This window comes from Rattus norvegicus, chromosome 19 (genome assembly GCF_036323735.1).
Source record: "Rattus norvegicus strain BN/NHsdMcwi chromosome 19, GRCr8, whole genome shotgun sequence".
In the NCBI taxonomy this organism is placed as follows: Eukaryota; Metazoa; Chordata; class Mammalia; order Rodentia; family Muridae; genus Rattus; species Rattus norvegicus.
The window spans coordinates 61,356,156-61,362,155 of NC_086037.1; the positions used below are offsets into that span (position 1 = coordinate 61,356,156).

A 6,000-nucleotide genomic window follows, 5' to 3' on the forward strand; every position below is an offset into this window, starting at 1 on the left:
TCCGTACCTACAACCTACCTTGCAACCCCACACATTCTGGTGGCCTCTGGTGCCATCTACATTCTGCAGACCCGACTTTTCTATTTGTAGCTCAGGTTTCCATCCTGAAACCTGTTCTACTCTGCCCACCCAACATCTCCCCCTAGAATCCTGACTGGAAATCTCTGACACAAGGTAATGGAAGCTCAATCCAGGGTCAATCTTGAAGCTTGCTTCCTCACGGGCAAGATGAGGTTGTCATTATGTCTAACACCTTGGAGTAACTTTCTTTTCTCTAAGGCAGTGGTTCTCAACCTATGGATCCCAACCTCTTTGGAGGATGGATGACCCTTTCAGGAGGGTCACATATCAGACATCCTCTTGCACATCAAATATGCAAGACATGACAATTCATAACAGTAGCAAAATTACAGTTATGAAGTAGCAACAGAAGTCATTTCACGGTTGGGGTGGTCACCATAACATGAGGAACTGTATTAAAGGGTCTTAGCTCTTTACCAATCCTACAACAGATAGAGGCCTTATATCCAAAATATACAAAGAACTCAAGAAGTTAGACCGCAGGGAAACAAATAACCCTATTAAAAAATGGGGTTCAGAGCTAAACAAAGAATTCACAGCTGAGGAATGCCGAATGGCTGAGAAACACCTAAAGAAATGTTCAACATCTTTAGTCATAAGGGAAATGCAAATCAAAACAACCCTGAGATTTCACCTCACACCAGTGAGAATGGCTAAGATCAAAAACTCAGGTGACAGCAGATGCTGGCGAGGATGTGGAGAAAGAGGAACACTCCTCCATTGTTGGTGGGATTGCAGACTGGTAAAACCATTCTGGAAATCAGTCTGGAGGTTCCTCAGAAAATTGGACATTGAACTGCCTGAGGATCCAGCTATACCTCTCTTGGGCATATACCCAAAAGATGCCTCAACATATAAAAGAGACACGTGCTCCACTATGTTCATCGCAGCCTTATTTATAATAGCCAGAAGCTGGAAAGAACCCAGATGCCCTTCAACAGAGGAATGGATACAGAAAATGTGGTACATCTACACAATGGAATATTACTCAGCTATCAAAAACAACGAGTTTATGAAATTCGTAGGCAAATGGTTGGAACTAGAAAATATCATCCTGAGTGAGCTAACCCAATCACAGAAAGACATACATGGTATGCACTCATTGATAAGTGGCTATTAGCCCAAATGCTTGAATTACCCTAGATCCCTAGAACAAACGAAACTCAAGACGGATGATCAAAATGTGAATGCTTCACTCCTTCTTTAAATGAGGAAAAAGAATACCCTTGGCAGGGAAGGGAGAGGCAAAGATTAAAACAGAGACTGAAGGAACACCCATTCAGAGCCTGCCCCACATGTGGCCCATACATATACAGCCACCCAATTAGACAAGATGGATGAAGCAAAGAAGTGCAGACCGACAGGAGCCGGATATAGATCGCTCCTGAGAGACACAGCCAGAATACAGCAAATACAGAGGCGAATGCCAGCAGCAAACCACTGAACTGAGAATAGGTCCCCTATTGAAGGAATCAGAGAAAGAACTGGAAGAGCTTGAAGGGGCTCGAGACCCCAAAAGTACAACAATGCCAAGCAACCAGAGCTTCCAGGGACTAAGCCACTACCTAAAGACTATACATGGACTGACCCTGGACTCTGATCCCATAGGTAGCAATGAATATCCTAGTAAGAGCACCAGTGGAAGGGGAAGCCCTGGGTCCTGCTAAGACTGAACCCCCAGTGAACTAGTCTATGGGGGGAGGGCGGCAATGGGGGGAGGGTTGGGAGGGGAACACCCATAAGGAAGGGGAGGGGGGAGGGGGATGTTTGCCCGGAAACCGGGAAAGGGAATAACACTCGAAATGTATATAAGAAATACTCAAGTTAATTAAAAAAAAAAAAAAGGGTCTTAGCATCAGGAAGGTTGAGAACCACAGTTGTAAGCTTCAGGAACATACGGACCAGTTGGCAATTTAAGTATATCCAGAATCTGCCTGTATCCACTGCAACTCAGCCTCCATCATCTGTACCCAAGACCTGTGGATCTTCCATCACTTTTACCTTTGTACATCCAGACAATGTGCTCACTGCAGCAACCTGACTGAACTCCTTCTAAGTACGATCAAGTCCTTTGCTTTGTCTAAGAAACACTTGACTGTTCTCATATGTTACTCCAAGAACAGCCTATGTTCTGTGCAGTGGCTTTACATGGCCTGGACTCTCTTAACGTCTTAGATTTCTATCTCCAATTACCAGTGCTCGAATCCAGCCACTGGCCTCTTTGCTACCTCATTAAGCCACGCCCCACTTTAGGACAAGATACGTCTTGCCTGGGTCTGCAGAGATCGAATGGTTATTTGCTTTACCTAGTCTTAGCTCAAGTCTTGCCTGTCCATCAAAAGTTAACTACACTCTATCAAACTGAACCACCCGCCGCTTCTGAGCTCCTTGTCTTTTCTGTAAATCATTATTTACAATTATTTTCCAATCATTATTGCTTATTTAATGCATCAATTACTGTCTCTTCTACAGCATGTGGGTCATATGAGGGTGATGGTCTTTAATTAACATCACAAGCTGAGCAATTAGACTGTTTCCAATGTATAGTAGTCGCTTAGCAAGTAGGTATCAAGGAGTGCATCAGATGGTCCCATTTTGCAAGACTCTCTGAGAGTAGACTCTGGGAGTCTACATAGTAGACATAGACAGTAGCTAGCACATAGAATGAGTTTATTGAATGATTGAGGCTGCTTAGATGGAAATGGTGGAAACCCAAGGTCTAAAATGATTGTATAGCAGCTACACACGGGGTCAGAGTTAAACAGTGAAACATGCACACACACACACACACACACACACACACACACACACACACACTCCATAATGGTTAGAAAATGAAATTGGTAGCACCAGTGATCAGGGCTGAGAGGGTAAAATGCAGATGGTTGTGGTAGAGGAAATCTGCTCAGAAGGTTGGCAAAATAATAGGTGTGAAGGGTAAGGGTTATGGCCAGATAGGACCATTTCAACCTATTTTAAATTTACTAACGAATGAAAACAAAACTAATCGATAGAACTGCTTAATAAATGGACACAAGAAAAATTCTAAAGATATTTTGAGTTGTTGGTAAAAGGACATATAATTAGAATGGGGTATTTTCAGAGCGTAAAATGCAAATAGCTAGAGCCATGTGAAAATAAAAACTTACATGAATGATGGGTAAGATCTGCTGGTAAAAAAACATAAAACAGTGTATTTACATTTTGTCATAGGAAAGACTTAGAATCGAACAACATATTTCAGAAAGCGGCAGTCATGAGTGGAAGCATAATGAAATATATTATTTTACCTGTCAAATAAAAAGTTAATTAAAAAAAAAACTCTTCCTCCAAAATATCAGCTTCAAGGAGTACACCGAGACACACACACTTAATCCCAAAGCACGCTAGAGCTCACACAATGCCTTTGAAAATAAATTTATAAAGTTAATCAAGAGTATTAAAACATCCCCATGTTTTTGGCCAACAGCACTACTTCTAGAAGCAAATGCCAAGAAAAATTCATAAGCGTGGACAGAGATTTATAGGAAAGCTTCAGTATGAGGGAAAACAAAACCTCTAAAAAAAATATACTCTAATGATTACATAGAGCGCGGCATCTCCATACAGCAGAATGGCAGGCAGCCATCTGCCCCATTTATGGTATATGCTGATGCCATGGGAACTGTTATGCTGTGAGGTCAAATGAAGGTCAAATTGAGAGGGGACAGAGCCACTGAGGACATACCTCTCAAGTACAGTTGTAAGAACTTGCCACATTATGTTTTATTCCATGACTACTGGGGGCTGTCAAACCATTCAATGAGAGGGCCGGAGTTAAGAGTATTAGATGCTCTTGCCGAGGACCTGAGCTCAGCACCCTCATGTGACTCACAATCACCTGTAGTTCCAACTCCAGGGGTCAGATCCTCTCTTTAGTCACTCTGCCATTGAACCACACATTGAGTCCTTAGAATGTTTCAAAACCTAGATCTTTTGACATATAAGTCTGTAGTCATGAGCCACTAGGTATAAAAAAACAATTGCTAGGGTCTATATGAGTAACACATCTAAAACATGACCCTAACAACTATTAGTGACATTTGCTTGCCTTTTAAATTCCACGAATACTGGTATTTTAAAGATTCATTTTATCTATGTGCATGCGATGGCTATATGCTGCAAGTGTGCAGTGCTCCAGGCGCCTGTGGAGACTAGAAGAACTGGACTTTGATGAAACTGTCACTTGGGTCTGTTGTCGGTGACCTATCCAGGGTGAGATGTTGGTTCCTGTCAGGGAAAGTGATCCAAGTTCACCCACGTTTTGTTTCCTACCTCTTCCCTCCCCATCCTGTCAGCAGCACTACAGGATGTAGAGAGCGGCGCGGCGAAACAAAGATGGCGCCGACATCCAGCCTTGTCTGGATATAAACGACTTACTGCGCATGTGCAGGCTTGTCCCCTTGCTAGGGCTCCCTCTAGTGGTGAACAGCGGTACTGCACATGTGCGGTTTACGCACCAGGTGTCAGTTGACCGTTAATATGCTAATGAGGTGATTCATTCTCCGCCAATCCCTGGAGGACAAGTAGTGGGGTGATCCATGCCCCACCAATCCCTGAGAGATAATTAGCATACTGTTGTGTATATAAGTCGAGCGACTTTGCTGCTTGGGGTCCCTGTTCAAGAGAGCTGTAACACTTAAGAGAGCTGTAACACTAAGAAGAGCTGTAACACAGTAAAGGCTTGCTCGCAGAAGAATCCTGTTGCCGCGCGTCGTTCTTGCTGGTGGGACATTAGGCGTGCAACAACAGGATAAGGCTGAGAGGCAGGGCAGAGCTCTTTAGACACAAGCATTCACATAAAATGGGCCAAGCGGAAGTTACTCTCTGCACGCTTCTCCCTACTTGCTTATCTAGTGTCCCTCTGGTACCTAGGAGCTGACCCATGACAGGTGCTGAGCTGAACAGTAGGATGGGTGGCAGAGAAAGAGAGAAGGAGAAAGAGGAGGAGGGGGAGGAAGAGGAGGGAGAGGAGAAGGGAGAGGAGGAGGGGGAGGAGGGGAGGAGGAGGGATTGAGGTACATATGGAAGCCTGAGATTATCCAAACCAAGAGAGAGGGGTAGCACGAAACCACTGGACAGCTGCTGTTGCATCTCTACCTTCTGGGGTCTGGCTTGGGTTATGCATGTGTGATTTAGATTAACTTCAAAGCCTAGATTTAACATTCTTATGGACTCCATGCTCAGACATGGTTGTTCAAACATGAGAGCTAGCAGAGGAGGGGATTTACACTCCCCTTTTCTGTGAAGAGCATCTCAGGAGTCATTTACAGAATTTTTCCAGAAGCCCATGGCCTGATCCATAGCAGACACGCGAGAGATACACCCTTTGCCCTGTGTCTTTGCATGGCTGAATCCTCAAGGTTTTGAGCATCTCCCATGTAGGTAGAGTTGAGATTACAAATCTGCAAATAAGAAAGAGGAGGTGCAAGAGGAGGAGGGAAGAAAAACGAAGAGGAGGAGGAAGAAAAGAAGGTGGTAGGGGAGGAAGAAGAGGAGAAAGTGGGGGCATTAAAATATGTGGGGCAAGTGGGGTGCTGCCGAGTGTGTTTCTCACGCATCCCTGACAGCTGCCCATGAGAAAGGCATCATCAGACTCACAAGAGCTGCCAAGGAGCTGAGATGTCAGAAAAGGGAAGCTGCACAATCCTGGCCCCAGAATCCTAAATAGCCAAAGCCTGCCTAGACTCCAAACTCCTTGTTTGCATTTATCATCTTGTACCCAGGGCCTCACGTCTGGTCCGAACTGTTTCATCCCGTAATAGTCTTTGTCACCAACAACATCCAGAAAGAGGGAGTAAACAAGAATGCATGTGCCCTTAGCCCCTCTTGCCAGACTTAGACAGAGAGGAAAACATTCAGAGAAATGACACCAGAGCT

General features: G+C 44.3%; 1 pseudogene; it reads right to left on the minus strand.

Annotated features, from left to right (window-relative positions):
• The window catches only part of LOC120098592 (uncharacterized), a 39,738-nt pseudogene extending 35,013 nt beyond the window's left edge, over positions 1-4,725 (minus strand).
• Between the last annotated feature and the right edge of the window lie 1,275 nt (positions 4,726-6,000).